General features: G+C 50.0%; 1 protein-coding gene and 1 pseudogene across 1 annotated transcript in view; one reads left to right on the top strand and one right to left on the bottom strand.

Annotated features, from left to right (window-relative positions):
* Positions 1–1742, bottom strand: part of B3GALT5 (beta-1,3-galactosyltransferase 5) — a 33892-nt gene extending 32150 nt beyond the window's left edge. Inside the window, exon 1 of the mRNA XM_036017444.1 lies at positions 1518–1742. The gene's annotated coding sequence lies outside the window, so the exon portion shown is untranslated. The remainder of the gene's footprint in view (positions 1–1517) is intronic.
* Positions 1519–4284, top strand: LOC114490708 (annotated as a pseudogene).
* The last annotated feature ends 21503 nt before the right edge of the window (positions 4285–25787 follow it).

Here is a 25787-nt window from a genome sequence, read left to right as displayed (position 1 = left end):
GACCTGAATGACATTTTGTCAGAGGACACATGCCAAGGACCGACAGGTACGTGAAAAGGGGCTCGGCGGCCCTCGCCAGCAGGGAGACCCAAATAAAACATGAACTATCAGTGCACACCTATCAGGATGCCTGTCAAAGGGGCAAGAAATAGCGAACGCTGGGGAGGGCGTGCAGGCAAGGGGGCCCTCCTGCACGCCTGAGGGGAATGGGAATTTGTGCAGCCGTGGTGGGCCGCCGCATAGAGGTTCCTCAAGAGGTTAAAAATAGAACCGCCTTAGCTGTATCTGACCACCCCCCTTCTGGGTAAATAATTCAAAGAAAATGAAATATTGTCTCAAAGAGATTCCTGCACTTCCTGTTCACTGCAGCCTCCCCACCCCCCCCCCCCCCCCCACCCCCGAACAGCCAAGGTACAGAAACGACCTAACTGGCTGGGAATGAATGCACGGCCAGATCACGAAAATGTTGTGTGTATCTACAATGGAATATTACTCATCCCTAAAAAAGAAGGAAACCTTGCCCGTTGTGACAATATGGATGAACCCAGAGGGCAACACGCTGAGTGAAATGAGCCATCCATACAAAGACAAGTACTCCATAGTATCGCTTCCATGTGGAATTTAAAAAACTAAAAAATAGGAAAAAATCAAAAAGCCCTGGCCGTGTGGCTCAGTTGGTTGGAGCTTCGTCCTATAACCAAAAGGTTTCGGTTCAGTTCCAGGTCAGGGCACGTACCTAGGTTGCCGATTCCATCCCAGGTCCCGATGGGACCCAGAGGTCACCAATGGGTCACATGCAAGTTTCTCTCTCTCTCCGTCCTCTCTCTCTCTGGAAGCAATGAAAAAAATGTCCTCAAGGTGAGGATTTTTTTAAAAAGTCAAACTCACAGAAACAGAGTACAGAAGTCGTAGCCGGGGCCTGGGGCTGGGAAAACAAGCAGTGGTTCTGCGGCTCCCCGGGGGCGCAGGGGCCACACACCACAACGCCGTATAACTGAAATTTCCTGAGTAGAGCTGGAATGTTCTCACCCCCCAAAAAAATGTAAATGAAAAAAAAAAGGAACACTGGTAGACCAAGTTTGATCAGATTTGGCCTGTACCCATTTACTTTCTTAATGTAAAAATAATAGTACCTCAAACCCGCAGTATGGGGTGCTCCGCGGTCCAAAGCGCCTCCGGCCAGCGCCACCCCTGGTTCACCCGAGACTGCCCGAGTCGGCACCTCCAAGGCGAGCCCGCCATCCCTCTGCCACTCGGGCCCGGTGCTCTCCCGCACCCGACCCCCGTGTCCTCGTGCCCTCCGCGCCCCACCCCCTGAGCGCCCCGAGCGCCCGAGCCCGCACCGGGCTGGTGCTGCCCTGTGCCAGCTCCGCGGCTGGCGTGCATGCCCCTACCTCCTGCGTGCCCCCGCGTCCCCGCGTGTCCCCGCGTGGTCGTACCCCCCAGAGGCCCCTGCGCCCTGGCGCCGGCACAGCCTTTGGCCCCCGTGTGCGCGCCCCCGCGCCCCTGGCCCTCACCATGCGTCCCGCAGGGCTCGGCGGTCCAGCCCCGCTGCAGCGGCAGCTGCAGCGAGCTCAGAGCCGCAGGGGGACCAGCAGAGCCGGGGCAGCGGCGGGACCTGGAGCAGCCGGGTCAGGCGGAGCGCCGCCCGCACCTCCGCGAGGCACTCCGGCGTGGGAGGAGCGGCGCGCGATGCGCACACTGAATCTGATAGGTGAGGAGGCTGGCGGCGGTGTGGGGGGGCGGGCATTGGAGGGCGACACGCAGTGCCCGGCGACTCGCCGTGCCCTCCAACTGTCGGGGGGGAGGCGCGAGAGCCCCGGAATCCCCTTCACAGCCCGGCGCCGGCTCCGAGAAGCCACTTGACAGCGGCTCCGGGCAGCGTAGGAGGTAGCAGGGGCCGTCTGCAAGTTCCGCCTCCGTGGCCCCAAGGGGAAGGGCATCTTTCTCTGAGCGCCAGACGCTCCCTGTGCTGGGGTTTGCTCAGATTCCCTTCGGCCGGTGCTGGGAGCTCCCCTCCTGCCCTCCAAGCGGGCGGTTTCAGAGCTAACTTGTAACCACTCTCGTGTGCTCAGAAGGCAGCGCAGTCTGGTGATCCCCAAACCCCCGAGGCCTCCAGAAGGAACACCCTTCCCCCCTGCAGAAAGGAGATGCATTTTCATAGCGAACAGTTTCCTTGTGAGCAATGATTAGTCAAGGTCAGGTTAGGGGGGTGAGGCTTCACGGGGGGTAGTTTAAACCCTTAGGACAAGGGAATGACGTGAGTAATGTTCCATTTCCCGTTTCAACAGATGAGGGCACAGAGAAGTTAGGAGGTTGTGGCGAGTGGTGAGACAGAGGGGACCCCACTGGGGTGCCAGGGGGACCCCCAGCTTTCCCTGGCAGGAAAAACAGACATATACTTGTGTACAAAAATACGCATGTGTATTTTTAAGAGTTGGGAACATCATGATCATCTGCGATTCGGCAGATGTCCATCCTTGGCTGCACAGTAAAACACCGCTGGAAATTTCTGAAAATCCCCAGGGCTCAGGCCCTACCCCAGGCCAGATGAATCGATTTCTTTTCCTTAATCTCTCGTAGCTCCAATAGTTTCAAACAATGCCAAGCCCCGTGTCCCCGTGGTTAGCATGGGATTCTTCTTGGGCAAAGATGAAGTGGGCTGATGTGTGCGGAGCGGGGTGAAGACGACTCCCGGAGATTCAGGGAGATGGGGTGCCAAAGCTTAAGAGTTACGGGATCTGGATGCTCCCCCAGCCCAGGGGCCTGGCTACCCTGGGGCTGATGGACTGACTGACAGGACAGCTCGCATCACTGGCTCTGGGACAGGCGTGAGGATGGTATTTTGAGGTCTCAGGATCTGGCCCGTGAGAAAGGCATGTGAGAAACCGTAGCACGCCTTCGTCTGAGAGCGGGAGAAATACAAAAGCATCGATGGACACGGGCTTCCTGGGAAACTCTCGGAAGAGGAACCGAAGCGCTGGAAAATCGTTGCTGATGACCTAGACCCCCGCCCCCCCCCCCCCAGTGTCCCACCGGATTCCCCGCAGAAAGATCAGACACAGGAAGCAGCCCCTCCCCATGTACCTGCAGGAGGGGGTTTTTGGAACAGGAAGATGGGGGGCCCCGTGCCCTTCACTGGAGAAAAGAAAGGGAGAGTCTTTGTCGCCCAAGAAAAGCCCTTAGAAACGCATAAAGAAGAAAAAATGAGCCTCGATCCAGAACTGGAAGAAGCCCTGGCCAGGGCCTCCGACACTGAGCTCATGACGCAGTTGGCTCAATAATCCAAAGTCTGATGAGGAAACACCTCCGAGAAAGGAGGCCGAGGGCCTGTGGGAAATGTGGTCAGACGCAGAAGGTCAAGCTTGATATTTGAGCAACCACCGAACCCCACAAATGGGGAAGTGGGGCTGCGGCAGAGGAAAGCCAACGGTGTCAGCCTCCAAGACGCCAGTCTCAACACGGAGAACGTTCCCGCTCCGACCCCAAGGCATCCCGAAGGCTTTGGAGACCAAGGCTCCGGTGGAGAAGTTCAGCCTGGCCGCCACGCACCGCGGCCGCCCCGCGCCCAGGCCCTGTGCAGGAATGCCGAAAGGGAGCCAGCTCCTGAAAAGCCTGAACATGGGGTCCGACCTCACAGCCGGAACCGGGCCCCTGGCCTGGTGGAAGGACTAAGAGAAAAGGACACCTTGACGAAATCAGGGTGACAACCGGAGACCGCAGTTGGGAATGGCCGTGGAGAGGGAAATTGCCCAGATGCTCGAGGAGAATTCAAGGATCCTCAAATGTGTTTGTTTGTTTAATTTTTTATGTTTTTCCATTACCATTTAGTCCTCTCTACCCCCCTCCCTGCCCCCACAGTCACCACACTGTTGTCCCTGCCCATAAGTCCTTTCTGCGTTTTGTGGATCCCTCCCCGCTGGGCCTCCCCCTCCCCCGACACTGGCTGTCATCTGCTCTCCATCTATGGGCCTGCCTCTGTTTTGCTTGTCAGTTCAGTGTGTGCAATTAGATTCCACACAGGAGTGACGTCATAGGGTGTTTTGTCTCTCTCTGCCTGGCTTATTTCACGGAGCGCAATGTGCTCTGGTAAGGGTCCTCAGATTTGGGCTCAGGGTACCAAAGCGAGGTCCACGAGCACAGGTGGCAGTTGCCATCACAAAGAATAATGACCTTGGTTCACAAAAAGCAAGTTGAAGGAGACCAAAGGTAAATTTCTACGAGAAGTGAAGCATCTCCTCAACAGCCGTTTGAAACCGAACAAAAAGCCCAGACCCGGTAGCTCAGTTGGTTGGAGCTTTATCCCGATGCACCAAGGTTGCAGGTTTCGATCCCCGGTCAGGGCACTTACTAGAACAACCAATGATTGTGAAGGTATCTCTCTCTCTCTCTCTCTCTCTCACACACACACACACATACACACATCAATAAGTATGTCCTAAGATGAGGATTTAAAAAATAGAGCCTCCAGCCTTCAGGGACACAACCAAAGTGTAGGTAACAGTGTAGGAACCTGCATCAGTCCGTCTTGTGTTTCATATCTTCATGTAAGTATTTATTTTAGTGTTACTCCAGAATAGTGCAATTTGGGGTACATGGGAATCCCACGGATTCTTAGAAAATGATCACTGACTCTCGGCTGTTGGGGTGGCTGTTGACACGGAGTCTTCATCGTCATGCTCTGTCATTCCGCACGGGGTAGGCCCCCTCCGCATCTTGGTGACTGTGGGGTCCTAGCCCGAACCAGACTCTGCAGTCTAAAAGTAGGCATGCACTGCCTGGCTTATTTCACTTAGCATAATGCTGTCCAGTTCTGTCCATGCTGCTTGCAAAGGGTATGATCTCACCTTTAACAGGAACCTAATCAACAAAAGGAACAAGCGAGCAAAATGTAACCGAAGACACTGACGTCGAGAACAGGCTGACAGTGACCAGAGGGGGGAGGGGAGGGGCTTATAGGGGAAAAGGGTGAAGGGTGTGCAGGAAGAAGTATAAAGGACACACGGACAATAACGGGAGGGGGGTGGGGAATAGGGGAGGGAGGTGAGGAGGGCTGGGGGTGGGGGGAGGGGTGGGGGGAAGGGCAGAAAACTGTACTTGAAACAACAATAAAAAAAATGTTAAGTAAAATAAAGAATTGAGTGTGAGAAAAAGTGGAAAATAAATAAATAACACAAAAATAGGCGTTCATCTCCAATCTTAAGGCTAGAAGTCCCTAGCCCGGGAGGTGATGGAGAAGTAACAACAGCTGGTTGCGCAGCCTCCGGGCTCCCCGGTGAGTGGGCTGCACCTCCAGCTTCCCCAGCCGCGCGCGCCCTGGGCGTGTCCCAGAGCTGTCCCGAGGGCCCAGAGAGTGAGGCCGGAGGCTGGGAACGCTCCTGCGGCGGCAGGTGCTGCCCTTTTCATTCGCCTGAACTCCAAGGCTCCGTCCGCTCTGATTGCACGCTTCGCTGGCGTGTCCGGCACCTCGCCCGCGCCCTCGACACGGCCTGCAGGACACTCGCCACCCCAGCAAGAAACCCGTTCTTGGAGGGACACGTCGTCCTCGTCAGAGAAGCTGTCCACCTGGCTGCTAAGTGACCTGTCGAGGTGTTGACACCTTCGCACTCCAAGATCTTCCTGCACCCCCAGAGACTTTCCCCTGCCCGCGCCCTGTGAACAGCTCCCGACGGAGAAAAGCTGGATTTCTCCACGAGAGAAGACGTTCGCTCAAGCGCATGCGTCTGGCGCGTCGGCTTAATACCTTGCTTGTCCTTCGCGGAGGGCGCCGGAAACAGAAAGGGGATGCCGCAGGCAGGAGAGAGACCACCTGGCCATCGCGGACCAGGTTAGGAGCTGCACCTGGACATGAGTGTTACCAGAAGTTTTACGAAATGGGCGGGGAGTGCAGGGGAAAAGACGGTGACTCTGACCGGTGGTGGGCTTCGTCGGTTGTTTCCATCGTTTTAGTATTGGAAACTCCTCCCTCAAACGGAGGGTGAGTGGGCCTCTACGACCCCACAAGGAGCTAGGTCGGAGCTGTTGGCGGGGGGGGGGGAGGAGCCTGCAGCCCACTCAACACCCTTTTCCTCCCATCACACGGAGATGCACCTGGGTCCCCTAGGGCTGTGTGCCCAACGCTCTATCAACGGTTGGAGACTGAAGCCAGGAAAGTGAGAACTGGAACAGATGGCAAGAACTCTGCCTGGCACAGGGGCAGCCCTAGGTACCTGCCAGCTCCTATGGCTGGCGAGTGACCCAGGGGCACATCTCTAGCAAGTGGGGGCAAAGCACCAGGACCCAGGCTCTGATCCCCCCTCGGAGCCTTCCCAAGCCTGCTATTTCCACGGCCTTCTGTGCCCGCAGCAGCGCTTCTGATGCCCGAAGCAAAGCCAAAAGGGCTAGCCATGCTCGGTGGGTGCAGAAATAACACCGTGCTGTGTAGGCTCCGTTTTTCACGGTTGGTTTTGTTGATAAAGCCTGGGAAAAGAATTAAGCATAATCATTGTAGGAAGCTTCACTCAAGTATCTTTTTTTTAGAAGTAAAGTATTATTGTTATGAAAGCTCCGTGCCAATTATTGTTCTACACACTTCTGCAAGCATAACTCATTTCTCACTGCCGTTCCGTGAGGTGTGGTTCTGTTCCCTTTTCACAGACGAGAACCCTGAGCCACCGAGAGGTCAAGCACTCGGGCCCACACAGAGCAGTTCCTTGCCAACTAGAAATAACCTCATGACATATGCGATTATCGTTAGGCCCCCAACCCCTTCCCACCCTTTGTATTACAAATGTTATGAATCTAAAATCTACAGTGAGAGGAAAGAGTTAAGGATGCAGCGCTTTCACTGTAGCCTGAAGCAAATGAAGAAACTGGTCGAAATTAGTAGAGATTTGTCGCAGAACCGGGAAAACCATAAAGTCGTAATTAGCCCCCGGGCTGGAAGCGATTTCTTTTAAAGAGAGACACAGAACCAATTACCCTACTTCCTCTGAGGCGGAGCCCCCAGGAGTAGGGTGAAGAGCAGCAAGGAAAATTAATTAGAGACGAGGTAAAATGGGAAAGGAAGATCAATGCCAAGAGCACCCAGGCCCTGCCGTGGCCCGGGAAGGCCCGCGGCCATCCCCACAGGGCCTCGAGCTCCCGTGGAGTCGAGAACAGGACTTTGAAAGGTCCTCGTGGTCTGCGTGTGCTGGGGCGACATTACAGAAGTCTGTCCACTGGAGGGTCACACGTGGATTTAAAAACAAAAAGCAGAGTCCAGGATCTCACATATTAATAACTTAGGGACACACTATCTGTATGGTTTTTTTTCCAGTTTTTACGAAGGTGTGATTGTCCTATAACATTGTATGAGTTTAAAGGGTCCAGCCATGTGACATAGTGATATGACACAATCACGTGTCCTATGGACGTAATGAGCTGAGGTACTGAGGTCCTGTCCGGAAAAAGTCCAGCCATGGTTGATACAAACAAGAACTGTTTGGGCGACATGGATGAAACCCGGCAGCCAAGGCGAGTGGACTGGAATGCGCATGTGCGAACAAGGACACCTTCACTGTGCTCGTCAGTGGGGGCGGTAGACGCTGGTGAGTGAGCATGTGCACTGTGCGGTCACCGTCACATTCAAAATGAGTGAGCACGTAGAGCAACGAATCTGCAACGAATTTTGTGTTAGGCTTGAACATTCCTGCCTGGAAACTATCCAGATGATTCCGAACACTGCAGCTGTGGGGAGCCGGGGCGTGGCAGCTGCATCACGACAGTGCGCCTACTCAGGCGTCACATCTAGTGCAGTTTTGGGCAAAACAATCAAATCACCCAGATGACTCATTTGACACCCTGCAGCCTCTGGCTTTTCCCAAAACTAAAGTTACCTCTGAAAGGGAAGAGATGTCAGACCATCGATGAGATTCAGGACAACACGACAGGGCAGCTCATAGCAACTGGGAGAACTGTGTGAGGTCCCAAGCTGCCTACTTTGAAAGAAGACTGAGGCGTCATTGTCCTGTGTACAGTGTTTCTTGTACCTTGTTTTTTTTCAATAAATGTCTCTTTTTGATAGTGTATAGCTGGACACCTTCTGGGCAGACCTTGTATGTATATATTGTCAAATGTTTACAATGACGTTTAGTTAATATCTATCACCTTACAGAGTTACAATTTTTCCTTGTGATGAGAACTTTTAAGATCTGTTCTCTTAGCAACTTTCAGATATGCAGAAGAGCTGGTTAACCATATTTCATATTGTACATCGCTCTACAGTTTTGAGTGTGGGGCTTCTTGGGCCTTCCCTGTGCTTTGTGAAGGTTTCTAGAGGGGCGTGCAGAGGGCAGCCTTTTCCAACCACAACCACGTTTCCAACCACATTTTTCCAAGAGCGTGTTGTAGGACTCATGTCCCAAGATCCCCACTAGAGCAACGTAAAACCAGGAAATAAATAATGATGTGCTACATCTATAACGTTTGCTACTCATCCAATACTCATTGGCAACATGACGTCTAAGTTCCTGACCACCGACGAGAGGAAGCTTGGGGAGGCACTTTGAACAGTGAACTTGAATTTTCAATATGTGCCGAGCCAGACCGCACCATCCCTGGAGTCCATGGGGCACAAGTAACTGCTTTGTCTGGGAGCAAATTTGAATGTTTAAGAAAAGCCAAGGGTTTGTGGAATGTTTTTTCCAGTAGGGCCCCTCCCCTCCCAGAACAGGGACGTGCCTCTCTCAGCACTTTTCCGCCTCACCCACACCAACCACGTGCCCACCCCGCCCCGCCCCCCTCCAACCACGGAGCCGAAGGAGGCCGGGATTCTCACGGCCTCGTCCAGGAAGAAGCAAGTGGGCAAACAGGAAGCTTGAGTCCACTCGTCTGGAGGAGACCTGGGTTCCAGCCAATGGGCCCACGACGCGCCCCACACCGCCCACACTCCCGCCCTGAGCACAAGTGTGTGGGCGGCCTTCTCCCAGCCACGCCGCGCTCCGCCAGCTGCATCTCTGTGCACCTGGCTTGCGGTGGGGACGGCTGGGGCCATGGCTCTGTCTCTCTGCGAAGCCCCAACCCTCGGTCTGTTCTCTAGCAATTGCTACGGCTCACAAGGCGTCAGGTAGGTGGGCCAGGGATGGTGTGCAGAGAAGGGGGGATGTGACCCAGCAGAGTGGCTGTCATTACTGAGGCACAGGCTCCCCCACCAGCCAGCTGGACCTCCGCCAATCACCGTTCTGGATCTGCAGTGACACCCAGGACAGAAGTCTGAGGTCCCGCCTCCCTCTCTGTCACAGAACCTGATACATTCTCCCTAAGCCCGTCTCTCAAGTCCAGCTCTGCCTCCAGCCCCAGGCCGGGCCCCCAGCACCTCTGGCCGGCATGTTGCAGGCACCCCAGGTTGGCCTCCTCCTGAGCCCCGCTGCTGGAAGAGTCTGACCCAATCAAACTGGGCCCTTGCTGGAAAACCGTGGTCGCTCCTGGTCAGGTGCACGGGCCACTCACAAATCGTCCCCCGCTGCTCTACCGGCCTCGGCTCTGGCCAGGAGCACACAGCCCGCTCACCCACCATCTGCAGGTTGTGGCAGACCACTCTGCCATTTTGTATTCCTCTCCTGTCCCCTTTTCCCTTCCCTAGGTCCCCAGGAAATTCCTATTCACCCAACAAAACCCATACCAAATGCCAACCTCCTCTCCCTGCACAGAGTCAGTGGCTTCGTCATCTCCCTGCCCCGTTTGTCTCTGCCCCCGCGGCAGCTCTCACCACACCACACCCCTGGAGCCGCCTTCTGGTGGCTCACGTGCCTGTCTCTTCAGGTGGGGACAGAGATGTGGTGTCATTTGTTCTTAGACCTCGAAGCCTCGCAAAGTGTTACCATCTGGGGGGATGCTAAGGAAATCCCTGCCTGCCTTGCTGCAACCCCCTAGAATCCCACCCTCTGCACCCTAGAGATTGAAAAGGACAGGGAAGAGGTGGCAAGTCTTTCGGTTGTTGGTTTCTCACCCCCATCGCTGGGTACGACCAGGTGTCAGTCTTGCGCACTGAAATGTGGCAGAGCTTTGTTGGAAGCTAGAGCGTTCTGCCCTGGCTGCTGTGGCTCAGTGGACCGAGCACCCACCGGCCTGTGATCCAAGGGGTTGTCCGTTGGATGCCCAGTCAGAGCACGTGCCTGGGTTGTGGGCCAGGTCCCCAGTAGGGGGCGCATGGGAGGCAACTACACACTGATGTTTCTCTCCCTCTCTTTCTCCCTCCCTTCCCTTCTGTCTAAAAATAAAGGAAGGAAGGAAGGAAAGGAGAGGAGAGGGAAGGGGGCAGGGGAGAAAGGAGAGGAGGGAGAGGGAAAGGGGGGGAGGAGAGGAGAGAAGAGGAGAGGGAAGGGGCCAGGGGAGAAAGGAGGGGAGGGGAGGGGAGGGAAGAAGAAAGAAAGGAAACTAAACCATTCCCTGCAGAAGGGGTGGCGCCGAGGCTGTGTGCTGGGACACACGACAGGTGCATTGCAGTGGGAGGCAGTGACCTAGGCCATGTCTGCGTCTCCCAAGGACAGCAGCCTGGGCCACAGGGCTGGGGATGCAGGGAGGGGAGAGATACCAGTGTTGGGGACCTCGGGGGGACAACAACACTCCTGTCACTTCATCTTTTGACACCAGCCATGGTCCAGATTTGGGGGACCGTGTGTGTGTGTTCATTCTGGCACTTACGCCAAACCCTGGTCACAAGAAAAGGGTTTTTGGAAACCATCTGAGCCGATGAACTATTAGCTTGTATCTGCTCAAGAACAGGGTCACCATACGGTTGGTATTTCAGCAACTGCATCCGTTGGGAGCCACATCCCAACGCAGCAGGGCTGGCCCTGGGAGCCGAGCGCTACCCACAGAACTGTAAACAGGACTCGTCCGATTGTTCCCACGGAGAGAGTCATCATCAAGGGTAAAAAAACACTCTCATGGAAGAAAGTGCAGTGTCATGCTGTTAGCAAAAAAAAAAAAAAAAAAAACCTGGAATGAAGTGAATCACTGAGTTAAATTCATAATCTAGCAAACCGAGGAAACGGAATAAATAGTTTTATTTATTTAACTATCTCCCTTTATTTAAATAAAGGGAGAGCGGAAGTTTGCAGTGGGTACAGGTTTCCGCCCGGGGAAGAGAGGTTCCAGTAATTCCCCCAGGTCTCAGAATAGGGACCTTCACAGGCATTTTCCACATCAAAGGCTTTAATCTTAGCAAAGGAAGTGGAGGGCATTCCGCTAAGTGAAATAAGCCAGGCGGTGAGGGACAAATACCATGTGATCTCACCTTTAACTAGAATCTAATCAACAAAACAAACAAGCAAAATGTAACCAGAGACATGGAAATCTGACAGCGACCAGAGGGGAGGAGGGAGGGGGTAATGGGGGGAAAGGGGAAGGATTTTCAGGAACAACTATGAAGGACACATGGACAAAACCAAAGTGGTGGAAACCGGGCACGGAGGTGGGGATGGGGGCGGGGGTGGAGGGGGAGTGGGGGCGTTAAATGCAGACAACTGTAACTGAACAACAATAAAATAATTTAAAAAAAAGAAAAAATAGAAAAGGGATCACGAAAGGACACATCATGACTCCTACTTGACCGCATCAGAACCTGATTTGTGCTGACTGCCCACTTTCTAAATAAACGCTGTTGAGTTTACTTTTGTGTTTTTAGCGATAATAATAGCTGTTCCGAAGTCAGCCAAAGTTCCTCATTGGGAAAGCAAGTGTTTTTTTAAAGATTTTATTTATTTCTTTTTAGAGAGGGAAGGGAGGGAGATAGAGAGAGAGAAACATCAATGTGCAGTTGCTGCGGGCCATGGCCCGCAACCCAGGCATGTGCCCTGACTGGGAATCGAACCTGCAACACTTTGGTTCGCAGCCCGAGCTCAATCCACTGAGCTACACTAGCCAGGGTGGAAGGCAAGTTTTTATTCAATAATTTACAATGCCAGTCCTTCCTAGTCGGTCTCTATAGAACCAGGAAGGACAGGCCCACTTTTCTCAGCCTTTGCACTTGACCTGGCATAGGAGTTCTTGAGACTTCCGGTCAAGATGGAGGCATAGGTACACACGACTCACCTCCTCTCACAACCACAGCAAAAAATACAGCTAAACCACAAAAGAACTATAACCCAGCATCGTCAGAAAATCAAGCTGCGTGGAATTCTGACAACCAAGGAATTAAAGAAGTCACATTCATCTAGACGGGTAGGAGGGACAGAGTTGTGGAGACGCAGAACAAGCAGGTCCACACCCGTATGTGGTGGATAAAAATAGGAGGGGATGCCTCAGGAGCCAGGGATCCCAGCCCCACACCCGACCACCCCGCCCGGAAAAGTGCGGGGATTAAGAAGTACAAATTGGTAGGTACAGAATAGACAGGGGAATGTTTAGAACAGGGTAGGAAGTGAAGTAGCCAAAGAATTTATATGCATGACCCGAGTCTAGGGAGGAAAGGGGGGGGGGGGGAATTGGGATAACTATAATAACAGAAGCAATAAAATATGGTTTTTAAAAAGAGCTATTGAAACTCTGGCTGGCGTAGCTCAGTGGATTGAGCACGGGCTGCGAACCAAAGCATCGCAGTTTCGATTCCCAGTCAGGGTACATGCCTGGGTTGCAGGCCATGACCCCCAGCAACTGCACATTGATGTTTCTCTCTGTCTCTTTCTCCCTCCCTTCCCTCCCTAAAAATAAATAAATAAAATCTTTAAGAAAAAAAAAGAGCTCTTGAAAACATTTCCTTTTAATTTATTAGACATTCTCTGCAATCACCCTTAGCTCCCCCCTCAGATTGCCTGCCCCTCTGGGTCCAAACCGAGTGTTGAGATCCCGACTGCAAGGTCCCCTGGCTTTGCCATCTCGGCTTCACATCCCGCAAACTGACAAAAAAAAAATCATAAACCTTGAAGTGGTGGCTGCAAACCATGTTGCCTTCGCTCATCGGCGACCCACAGGGAGCCCCTGGGAGCCGGGCACAGCGCTGGACACTGAGGAAAGTGGGGCTTCCCTTCGGGTGTTTGCTGCCCGCACTCACAGCACAGCCGCGCCACTAGGACAACCCAGGGGTCAAAGCAGAAAGATAAAAAGATGAGAGCTAAAAACCCCAGAAAGCTCACCCCGTGTGGGTTGCTGCACTGCGCTCGGACCCCTCTCCGACCCTGCACGCTACTTCATCTGTCACAGGCGTCAGGTATTCACTGTCTGTGTTCTTCCAGAATGTTCGGTGGGCTCTGTGGTGGACTCCGGGCTGGCCGGCGCTGGGAGGGGGTGTCTGAGGTCATTGTGGGTGAAGCAATGTTCTTCCTTTGGAAGGATTAATACTCTCAATTATTGTGATGTCAGCTTCCCCCACATTCATTTTTTTTTAAGATTGTATTTATTTTTCAGAGAGGGAGAGAAACATGGATATGCGAGAAAAACATCAGTCAGTGGCCTCTCCCCTCAACTGCAGCCCTGGCCTGCAACCCAGGCGTGTGCCCTGACCAAGAATCGAACCAGCGACCTTTCGGTTCACGGGGTCATCACCCAACCCACTGAGCCACAGCAGGCAGTGCCCCATGTTCATTTTAAACGCTGTGTTTTCACTCTTACTAGTGAGGAGGTCAACAACTGTTTTTTATTTTGTGGCCTGTCTATTCTGAGAAGTCATTTTAATTTTGTTTTCCCAAATCCGGACCCCAGATTTAGAATCAGGAAGCTGCTAGGATCCCTCTGACACCTAAAATATCTTTTCGGCTCCTGAACACCGCTAGACAAACATAAATATTGGCTCCTTTGCTTTCTGAAAAAAAGGTGTAACAAAAATAATTGAGTGTATGTGGCATTCTCTGGATTTTAGTTAAGTCCAAACTACCACAACAGCTCCTGTGCTTACCAAACCCAGAGTGTAAGAAAAATTTAACAAATGAAAAGAGAAGCAAGTCTCCCTGGATTTGTTTCATGGAAATAACGTGTTACTGTAGCTAGGCCTCAGTGCTTCCATACTGCTCAGGCCGAGAGGAATGACACTCATGTTCGCGAGCGAAATCTGGTGCCTTAACTACCTACCAACTGATTTGTTTTAAAAGAGATTTTGTTTCCACATGGAAATGCCCTTCTCAATTAAGGATCATCATAACACCGTTTATGCTTTAAGATGAAGCGCTGGTGATCTGTTTACAATATGTTCCTACTTTAAGGTAATGACTGATAGTATCCTTCTACATGTACATACATGAGGCCTTGAAGAAGAATGTTTTCTTTCATTCTGATATGATTAGTGATCAGAATGAGGCAGGAGACCGCATAGGAAGAACTCTGAGACTGCAGTACTGTAACTGGCCAGCACTTAGCACCCTGGTTGCCAGGAAACGCCTTTTACCAATTAAGTAGAATAAAGAGAAACCGAGGCAGGGAGGAGAAAGGAGATGAGCCTCACATGCTAACTCAGCAGTCCTAAGCCTGTTCTGATAATATTGCCAGGTGTTCCTATATCACAAGAAACACTATATTAACAAGAAAGAAAGTCCTTGAACCTGTGCTTTCATCCCAAGGCCTAAATGTGGTAGAGGGTCCCGGGACTCAAAGAACCCCGCCTACCTGTGCCTGGACTGATTGAATCCACGGCAGTGCTCCGCCAGAAACAGAGCAAGACAGGTTGCCTCTGGGCAAAAAAAGAATTACAGAAAAGTGAATTATGCCACTCCTTGGATAAAGTATAGGAAGTATCAAACATGTATCAATTTAGATGTATCAAGTAGAGAAAGGAGATTAAACAGAAATATGTACTAAAAATGGGAGAGCAACCCTAGCTGGCATAGCTCAGTGGATTGAGCTCAGGCTGTGAACCAAAGTGTCGCAGGTTCGATTCCCAGTCAGGGCACATGCCTGGGTTGCAGGCCACAGTCCCCAGCAACCGCACATTGGTGTTTCTCTCTCTCTCTCTCTTTCTCTCTCCCTTCCCTCTCTAAAAATGAATAAATAAAATCTTTTAAAAAATGGGAGAGCCATATAAAAGGAATCTAAAGCCCAGGGCCTTCCGAATACAAGCTCAGAGCCTCGGGCAAGCTGCTAGCCACCCTCAGCCTGCGAGACTGAGTGAGCGAATGTGTGAGTCAGTGTGGGGTGGGCTGAGGCCCAGGGCAGCAGGTGCGAAAGCGCAGGTAAAGATTCACGTGAATCCTTCATGGCTGACTGACGTCATGTTAAGATTAGCCGTGACGTGTCAAGTTCAAACGGAAGTGGCAGAATTCTTGCTCTTTTCACAGGAAGGCAGAGTACGCCTCCACCCTCCTGGGGGCAGGGGCTACGCAGGCAGGCATGGGAGGCTGTGGCCTCCAAGGGTCTTGGGTGAAAACTCAAGGTCAGGTATTCCCACGTATGTAGTAAGAGGACTCCTTGCTTTTTTTTCTTCGTATAAAAAAGATGTCCTGGATCACCCCCCACAATGACATCTGTTGCCTGAGACGATAAACCCTGGTGAAAAGCCTCATCAATTTTATTTATTTTTTATTTTTTAAAGTATTTTATTGTTGTTCAAGCACGATAGTCTGCATTTACCCCCCCACCACTCCCCGCCACCCCAGCCATCCCCTGCTTCCACGCCTCCTCAGTTTCGTCCGTGTGTCCTTTATAGTTGTTCCTGAAGACACTCCCCTTGAATGACTTCGTTGTAAATGACTTTGCCTCTGCACAGATTTGAACAGCAGAGAACAAATAGGAGCCAGTCTCTTCATCTGAGACAGGCAGGACACTGGGGTCCCCGAGAGTGGGACAGTCCCTCACGAAGCCCTCTCTGTTCGTCGGGAGTGTGGAAAGCCCGGGGGAGTGGACATGCCCTGGCCTCTAAGCCAGTGTCACGTTGGAAGCTCCGTCCTGCCTCGTAAACGTGGCGTGATTGGGAGCAGGTTGTGGGCACTCTCTGAGCCTTGGTTTCTGTGTCTGTAAACTGGGGGCAATACTCATTCTTTTACAGGTTTCCTATGAAGATGAACTCAGACAGCAGAAGCAAAGCACCCAGCACACAGTAGGCACACAGTGTAGATCAGTTAGTGTTCTTCTCCCCAGCATGAGAGCCCCATTTACTTTCCTATCCAGTAACAAACATCTAAGAAAAGAGGATCAATATGACATTGAACGTTTTAATCAAAATAATCACTAGACAAAGAGTTTTCTTTATTTCCTTTTTTCCTCTGCACAGTTGGTCCTTGAACAAGACTGGTTTAAAATGCATGGTCTGCTTATACACAGATTTCTTTTACTAAATACTAGAAATGTTATTTCCTTCTCCTTAATAACATTTTCTTTTCTTTAGCTTGCCTAATTGTAAGAATACAATATATAATATATATGACATAGAAAATACCCACGAATTGACTGTGTCTGTTACCAGTAAGGCTTCCAGTCAATAGTAGGGGGGGGTTATTAGTAGTTAAGTTTGGGGGGGTCAAAAGCTTCACGTGAATTTTCGACTGCACAGGGGGCAGTGCCCCAAGCCCTGCACTGTTCGGGTGTCGACTGTAGTTCGGAAATTATGCTTCCTCCTTCCGTTCTTTCGGGGGTTGTCCATAAAATTAGATGAGGCATACAAGACTTAAGTCCAAAGCTCATCACCTCTCTGGCCCTACTGCATATTGCAGACCTCACAAGTGGGGTGCAGTCTCCCCATCTGGTGCCTCACAGCGCCGTCGTTCTGCATCTGATAGGGGGACTCAAAACTTGGAAAATTTTAGCTTAAGGTAAAAAGCTGTAAGTCTAGCAAGTAATGTGTATATTAAGCTTCTGTTTTAGAAACCACAGATAAGGCCCATCCTGGCTCCTGAGAAAATCAGCTGACCTCCTGGGGCACTGGCTAGAGACTACCACCTGGGGACACGTTGGAGGCATCCGGGCCTTTTGTGTGACCCCCCCCCCAGCCCCTTGGGAACAGCTAACTGCTGAGAACAGGAAGGCTGCAGCTTTGCTCACCTAATCCTCCCTGAGTGTCAAAGCCCTCACCGCACCTTGCTTGTCCTCCCCCACCTCCTCATAAAAGATCTGGCCAGGAAAGAGAAGGCAAGATGGTTTGTTAGGGTACGAACCCACCATCTTCTCGGATCGCCGGCCATCTGAATACAATGTCCATAAAAGAGGCCATCGCTGTCATTGCTTATTGGATTTGGTAGTGACAGGCAGCCCGAACGCCGGTGTCTTTTCCGGTTACACATCCACCTTCTCTTTACTGGTCGTTGTTACTTTTATTTTACATAGTTCATCCTTTTATTTTTAGTAGTCCTTTTCACTGGAGGGGTAGCTCTTTCCATTTTGTCTGTCTGAGAGTGTCTTCTCCTGCCCCCAGTCTTCCGCGACCCCTGGCTGGGTCTAAGTTGAAGGTTGTTTGCTCTGAGCTGGTTGAAGCTATGCGGTGTGATGGTTGTGAGCGCTCAGAGCCCGGGGAATGCAGCCTCAGCTGTGCCGGACACCCAGAGCCTCCAGGCCCGACTCCCAGTGGGCGGTGTGGGGATAACGCTGCTCCTGCCTTTCAGGGCCTTGTGAAGACTGAATGAGACAGGAAATGTCAAGCACTCAGAACATAATACTTCCAAGTGAGGTTCGCTGTTATTTCTATCGTTACTGTATTGCCCTCTGAATTACTGCTGTTGTGGAGGGTCTGATGCCATCTAGTTTGTTTCTTTGTATGTTAATGACTCAGCTTCCTGGTTACCTTTAGGGTCTGTGTTTCTGGTGGTTTTCCCGTTTCCTGTCCATGTATCTAGCTGCTGTCTATTTTTACGGACCCCGCTTAGGCAGGTTTCATCAGCTTCCTGAATCTAAGATTTGTGGCCTTCTATCAGATTAGAACATGCTCAGCCATTATTCTCTTTGACTATTGCTTCTGTTTCTTGTGAGCTCAGCCTTGCTTTCGAAGGATCTTTGCTGAATGTCAGCCAGTATTGCCGGAGCTTGCTTTTAATAGCAGGAGGGTTTTGGGGGAGGTGGCTCACATCAGGGACAGAGGTGGAAATCCTAACCTGAGCACTTTTTACACTTTTTAAATTTAACATTAAATTCTGGACACAGACAACGGCATGGTGATTGCCGGAGAAAAGGGGGGTGGGGGAGGTAGAAGAAGGAAAGGGGGGACAAACAGTGATGGAAGGAGGCTTGACTCAAGGCGAACACACAATACAATACACAGATGATGTCTTATAGAATTGTATACAATTTTATTAACCGATGCCACGCAATACATTCCATTTAAAAAACATGAAGCTCAAAAACAACACCAAAGAACTCTTTAGAGCCCCAAAGTACTTACTTAAACCCTAGAATTTGAATTGTCCTTACAATAATGCTAAGCTAATCATAGAAAAACGAGGGATTGTTTGAATTTAAATTCCCTCTGACTGCACACAGAGGGTGAGCAGAAACCTCACTGAGCCGGCACCCGTTCCCCAAGAACTAACTGCCTGCGGGAAGCCCTGGGAGCCCTCGGCGCTTTGAATTCCCTCTGTGGGTGTGCGCACAGTAGGTTCGTGGGCCAGCACTAACCTGGTATGCTATTCTAGCAACAAGTTCACCTCCAAGTTCTGGTTCTCCTTGGTTAAATGTTCCTCATCCTTTTAACCAGTTCTGTGGAATGATGGTTTTCACTTGTCCATTTCTGGTCCAATCTGGACATTCCTTCTGAACATATGTTGCACATACCAATGGATAAAACACTATAGGTGTGACCTGTACGCCACAGACAATGAAGGGACCGGTTGGGCACCACCTCCCTACTGTGTGGCCTAAGCTTTTCCACAGCTCTAAGTTTTGCCCCGTTTTTAACTCACTGCCCATTAAGTCTCCAGGTCTTTTGCATGGGCATCTAGCACATGCAGTCAGGGGGTGGTGATGGGCTAGGGGGAGATGGTAAAACTAAATGCAGAGATTTACATTTACTCGTTTTCAATCTTATAGTGGTTCTTGGTGAATGTCTTAACATTTAGAAAATGTTGTCATCTAGAGTATCCCATGGGAATTTCCACTTGGTTTTTGTGATTTACAAATTTCATTCACATGCACCGTTTGTTCATTTATTCACTCAACACACACTTACTGATGGTCCACTAGGTGTAAGCCATTAGCTAATTCACGTGAGGCGTGAATTTCTACAAGAGACAGTGACAGCGTGCGGGGACTCTGTGTTCCCATTAGTAAACCTACCAAGTTTTCATCTGCCTGATTGGCAACAAAAAAATCCACCCTGGGGAACTTCCAGCCAAGATGGAGCCATAGGTAGATACACTTTGCTCCTCACACAACCAAAGGAAAGACAACAACAAATTGAAAAACAAAAAACAACCACAACTGCCAGAAAATTCAACTGTATGTAAGTCCAACAACCAAGGAGTTAAAGAAGAAATACTCATCCAGACCAGTAGGAGGGGCGGAGCCAGGCAGCCAGGCAGAGAGGACTCATAGCAAGGCAGTGCCTGGAGAACTGGAGCAGGAGAGGCAGCGGCGGGCAGTCCCACATTTGCATAAACCAGGAGGAACAACTGGGGAGCGAGACAGACCACACAACCCAGGGTTCCAGCATCGGGAGATAAAGCCTCAAACCTCTGACTGAATAAACCTATGGGGGTTGAGGTGGCAGGAAAAACTCCCAGCCTCACAGAAGAGTTCATTGGAGAGACCCACAGGGTCCTGGAATGTACACAAACACACCCACCCGGGAAGCAGCACCAGAGGAGCCCAGTTTGCTTGTGGGTAGTGAGGGAAGTGACTGAAAGCAGGCGGAGAGCCAAGCAAGCAGCACTGTTCGCTCTCAGGCCCCTCCCCCACGTGCAGCACCACAATGCAGCCAAGTGGGTGGCCCCGCCCTAGTGAATACTTAAGGCTCCACTCCTTACTACATAACAGGCAAGCCGAGACTAAGAAATATGGCCCAAATGAAAGAACAGGTCAAAGCTCCAGAAAAAATACAACTAAGAGAAGAAGACATGGACAACCTATCAGATGCACAGTTCAAAACACTGGTAATCAAGATGCTCACAGAAATGGTTGAGTATGGTCGCAAAATAGAGGAAAAAGTGAAGACTATGAAAAGTGAAATAAAGGAAAATATACAGGGAACCAACAGTGACGGGAAGGAAACCAGGACTCAAATCAACAGTCTGGACCAGAAAGAAAAAATAAACATTCAACCAGAACATAATAAAGAAACAAGAATTCAAAAAAAATGAGGAGAGGCTTAGGAACCTGCTAGACAACTTTAAACATTCCAACATCTGAATCATAGGGGTGCCAGAAGGAGAAGAAAGAAACTCAACACTTATTTGAACAAATAATGAAGGAGAACTTCCCCAATCTGGCAAAGGAATAGACTCCCAGGAAGTCCAGGGAGCTCAGAGAGTCCCAAAGAAGTTGGACTCAAGGAAGCGCATACCAAGGCACATCATGATTATATTATCTAAGACTAAAAAGGAGGAGAGAATCTTAACAGCCACAAGAGAAAAGGAGACAGTTACCTACAAAGGAGTTCCCATGAGACTATCAGCTGATTTCTCAAAAGAAACCTTGCAGGCAAGAAGGGACTGGAAAGACGTATTCCAATCATGAAAGGCAAGAACCTACATCTAAGATTAGCCTATCCAGAAAAAGCTATCATTTAGAATGGAAGGGCTTCCCAGATAAGGTCAAGTTAAAGGAGTTCATCATCACCAAGCCCTTATTATATGAAATGTTAAAGGGACTTATATAAGAAAAAGAAGAAGATCAAAAATACAAACAGTAAAATGACAACAAACTCACAACTATCAACAATGAAACCTAGAAAAACAAAAAAAAATGAACTAAGCAAACAACTAGAATGGGAACAGAAACCCAGAAATGGAGATCACTTGGAGGGTTATCAGTAGGAGGGGGATGGGGGTAAATGGGGGAAAAGGTACAGGGAATAAGCAGCATAAATAGCAGGTACAAAATAGACAGGGGGAGGTTAATGATAGTACGGGAAATGGAGAAGCCGGAGAACTTATATGTACAACCCATGGACATGAACTAAGGTGGGGGAATGATGGTGGGAGGCGGGTACAGAGTGGAAGAGAATAAAGGGAAGAAAAAATGGGACAACTGTAATAGCATAATCAATAAAATATATTAATAAATTAAAAAAAAAACAAAAAAAATCCATCCTGGGACAGAGACCTGTGGCCCAAGATGACAGTGCCTTACCTCAAAACCACGTCCTTAATCAGCTCTATTGGAAGACAGCCGTTCCTGCGTTCAGACCCACCTTCCGGCCTCCAGCCTCTCATCCCCCTCCTTCCCCCCTCAGTGAAGAATATTTCTGCCAGAATCTTCATCCAGTGTTTTCATGAGTTGAAAACATGCACGAAGTAGTTCTAATTGAAAACAAGACAGAAAATGAGGCTCACGGGTTATGTGTTTTTGCATCCGGAACCTCAGCTGGCACTCACTGTTCACCGTCTGCCTTTGTAAATGTTCAGGAAGCACCTGTTTCACACACCCTCCCAGAAGCCCCCAGGGACAGACCTGAAGTTTTCTAGACCAGAGAGTCTCCATTGTCCCGGTCCCAGTCCCCTTCCCACGACGATGCATCCCCAGCGGCGCCTGGCAGCAGCTCTGAGAAGGACGCTGGGGAGAGCCCTGTCCGGAGCTGAGCATCCATTTGCCATTTAAGTATGTGTACGATTTTCTGACTCCCTCTCAGCCCCCCGACGTCCACTTCCCCTCATACATTGTTCTGTTCTTTCCAGCTGGAAGACCTCTGGGCAGACAGACCACAGGCTGAGTGACCCTGTTGGCTTTTCTCCTTCTGTGGCTCCAAAGCATCTTCCTCAAGGGAGGCCGTGAGCTCTTCCTGACCCTTTGCTCGCGGGCCCCTGCTGAAGAATTTTCTTCCATTGGAATGGAGCGCCTGGCCCTCCCTCCTGTGCACGCTGTTCCTCAAGGCTGAGCGCTAGGACTTTCCCGTGCAGCCTTCCCTCTCCTCCAGACGCCTTCCCATCTAGGGTCCCCTGTGAGTCCCGATCATCATTCTGTTTTCCCAAACTTCCTATTCTTGTTGGGTAAATGTAGGATCTATAGCCAAGCCCTGACCGGTGTGGCTCCATTGGCTGGATGTCGTCCTGCAAAGCGAAAGGTCGCCAGTTAGGTTCCTGGTCGGGGCGTGCGTCTGGGTTGCAGGTTCAGTCCCTAGTTGGGGGCGCACAAGAGGCAACTGACCGATATTTCCCTCAGGGTAGCAAAGAAATGTTGGGGAGTGGAAGGAAATAAGCACAGTTTTCCCCAGACTTGCACTAAACACATGGAAAAATACACGCCTTTTGTAAAATAATCCGAACGCTGCAGGGCTATTCCAGGACTTGCAGATGCCACAGCCACCACCCTGACACGGACCGCAGGGGACAGTCCCAGGTGAGCCATCCCTAAGATGGGAAGTCATTTTTTTAATCCAAAAACTCTAACGAGCTTTGATGGCAGAGAAGCATCAGACTTAGTAAGGTTTGGCAAACAGGATGTTCTAAACCAAAAGCAACAAAATCATTTCTAAATACACCATTCAGTCCTCGGGGCACCTACCGAAGGTGAAACCCTGAAACGGCTGCTCACAGCCTTGCTATAGAGGCCACCCTCGGGGGGACAGAGGTGGACAGCTTAGCGCCACCCAAACAAACCTACTGGGGAGCTCACATCTCCCCCTATTTAAAAGGATTCCCCGTTCCTCATACCAAAATAAAATGAGATTATGCAAATGTGTATGTAAATATACATATATATGCATATATACACACATAAATGTGTACGCATCCCTCCTTCTCGCCGTCATACCTGAGGCTTCCTAAATGGCTCGGAATCTGCCACTCGCCCTGTTTTACTGTTCCAGGGCTGTCGTAACAAAGCACCCCGCGTGGGCTGTGAACCAAAGTGTCGCAGGTTCGATTCCCAGTCAGGGCACATGCCTGGATTGCAGGCCATGGCCCCCAGCAACTGCACATTGATGTTTCTCTCTCTCTCTCTCTCTCCCTCCCTTCCCTCTCTAAAAATAAATAAATAAAAATCTTTAAAAAAAACAAAACAAAAAAAAACACAAAGCACCCCGGACCAGATGACTTGCACAGCAGAAACTCGTGGCCTCACAGTCCTGGAGACTGGAGGTCTGAGGGCAAGGTGCCGGCACGGGGGCTTCCTCCTGAGGACTGCCAGGGAGGCTCTGCCCCACCCTCTCCCCCTGGCCTGTAGACAGCTGTCTTCGCGTTCACGTGGTTTTCTCCCCATCTGCAAGTCTGTCTCCAAACTTCCCCTGTTTACAGGACAACAGTCATCTTGGATTAGGGGCCTCCATAATGACCTCGCGTTCACTTGGTAAAAACCCTAGCTCCAAAAACTTTCTGAAGCAATAGGGGCCAGGATTTTAACCTATGAAGTTGGGAGCAACCCAGTGCAACCCATAACACACCCCCACCTCCCACGGGCACCCTGGAAGTCACATCAAAAGACAGACCAGATGAGAAGAACTGAGGCTCCAAGGGCTACGCTGACGTCTCATGGAAAGACAGCTTCTAGTTGGCGGGTCTCCATGAAAAACCAGCCTTTTCCCAGGAAGCAAGACACACAAGCTGTGTGACACCAAGGCAGAGAAACAGGAAAGGAAAGGAAAGCACTTCTAGTGGGATGAGAGTTGTGGAGGTAGCAGAGCGGCTGAGTGTCTGTCTGTTCAGCCCATCCACTCAGTCCCGCTGTGGGCCAGAAGCCCAGGGCCCAGACGAGAGTTGCTCCACACACGGGCCACCCAGACCTGTGACACCACCCACAATCCTTAGTGGCACACTTCACCCCTGCAATGTCACACGTGGAACCTACCAGCGACACTGCTGTGCAGATCATCCACTGTCACTGAAGCCATTGTTCCCTCCCATACTCTAGACGCAGGAGGGGCGTCGCAGGCTATGGGGGTGACTTTGCATGGGCCCAAGCATCACTCCTAATCCTACGTGCCACCGCTTCTTTATTAATTCTTTTTTTAAGATTTTATTTATTTCTCCTGGCTGGCGTATCTCAGTAGTTTGAGCACAGGCTGCCAACCAAAGTATCACAGGTTCGATTCCCAGCCAGGGTACATGTCTGGGGTTGCAGGCCATGACCCTCAGCAACCGCACATTGATGTTTCTCTCTCTCTCTCTCTTTCTCCCTCCCTTCCCTCTCTAAAAAAATAATAAATAAATCTTTTTTAAAAAATGAAAGTATTTCCCCTAATACTAAATCCAGGAAGTACTTCCATAAAAAAATGATTTTATTTCTTTTGTGTATTCCTATTTTTTCATATATTTTATTGATTATGTATTACAGTTGTCCCAATTTTTCCCCTTTTGCCCCCCTCCACCCAGTACACCCCACTCCCCCTGGCACTCCACCCCCTTTAGATCATGTCCATGACTCATATATATAAGTTCTTTGGCTACTCCATTTCCTATACTGTTCTTAACATCCCCCTGCCAATTCTATACCTACCAATTTGTACTTCTTAATCCCTGCACCTTTCCCCCTATTCTCCTCCTTTCCCCTCCCAATTGGCAACCCTCCAAATGATCTCCACATCTGTGATTGTGTTTCTGTTTTGCTTGTTTGCTTCATTTGTTTTTTAGATTCAGTTAGTGATAGCTGTGGATTTATTGCCATTTTAATATTCACAGTTTTGATCTTCCTTTTCTCAAATAAGTCCCTTTAACATTCCATGTAATAATGGCTTGTTGAAGATGAACTCCATTAGCTTTACTTTGTCTGGGAAGCACTTTGCCCTTCCATTCTAAATGATTGCTTTGTGAGATAGAGTAGTCTAGGTTATAAGTACTGGCTTTTCATCACTTTGAATACTTCTTGCCCATCCCTTCTAGCGTGCAAAGTTTCTTTTGGGAAATCAGCTGATGGTCTTATGGGAACTCCTTTGTAGGCAACTATCTGCTTTCCTCTTGCTGCTTTTAAGAGTCTCTCTTTACCCCTGGTTGGTGTGGCTCAATGAACTGAGTGCTGGCCTGCGAACCAAAGGGTCACAGGTTCGACTGCTAGTCAGGGCACATGCCTGGGTTGCAGGCCAGGTTCCCAGTAGAGGGCACTCCAGAGGCAACCACACACTGATGTTTCTCTCCCTCTCTTCCTCCCTCCCTTCCCCTCTCTCTACAAATAAATAAATTAAATCTTTTTTTTAAAAAGATTCTCTCTTTTCCTTTAACCTTTGGCATTTTAGTTATGATGTGTCTTGGTGTGGTCCTCTTTGTGTCCATCTTGTTTGGGACTCTCCGTGTTTCCTGGACTTATATGTCTATTTCCTTCACCAAATTAAGGAAGTTTTCTTTCATTGTTTTTTTCAAATAAGTTTTCAATTTATTGCTTTTTCTCTTCTTCTTCCAAGACCCCTATGATTCGAATCTTGGTACATTTAAAATAGTCTCAGAGACCCCTTGCCTATCCTTGTTTTTTTGCATTCTTTTTTCTTTTTGCTATTCTGATTGAATGTTTTTTTTCTTCCTTCTATTTCAAGTCATTGATTTGATTCTCAGCTTCATCCCCTCCACTGTTGGTCCCCTGCAAATTTTTCTTTATTTCATTTAGTGTAACCTTCATTTCTGCCTGGGTTGTTTTTATATTGTTGAAGTACCCAATGAGTTCCTTGAACATCCTAATAACCAGGGCCTTGAACTCTACATCTGATAGATTGCTTCTCTCCATTTTGTGTAGTTCTGTTTCTGGAGTTTTGCTCTTTCATTTGGGTCATCTTTCTTTGTCTCCTCATTCTGGCAGCCTCCCTGCATTTGTTCCTATTTATTAGGTAGCTGCCTTGACCC

This window comes from Phyllostomus discolor, chromosome 2, assembly GCF_004126475.2.
Source record: "Phyllostomus discolor isolate MPI-MPIP mPhyDis1 chromosome 2, mPhyDis1.pri.v3, whole genome shotgun sequence".
Classification (NCBI taxonomy): Eukaryota; Metazoa; Chordata; class Mammalia; order Chiroptera; family Phyllostomidae; genus Phyllostomus; species Phyllostomus discolor.
This window is presented reverse-complemented; position numbering and strand designations above follow the sequence as displayed.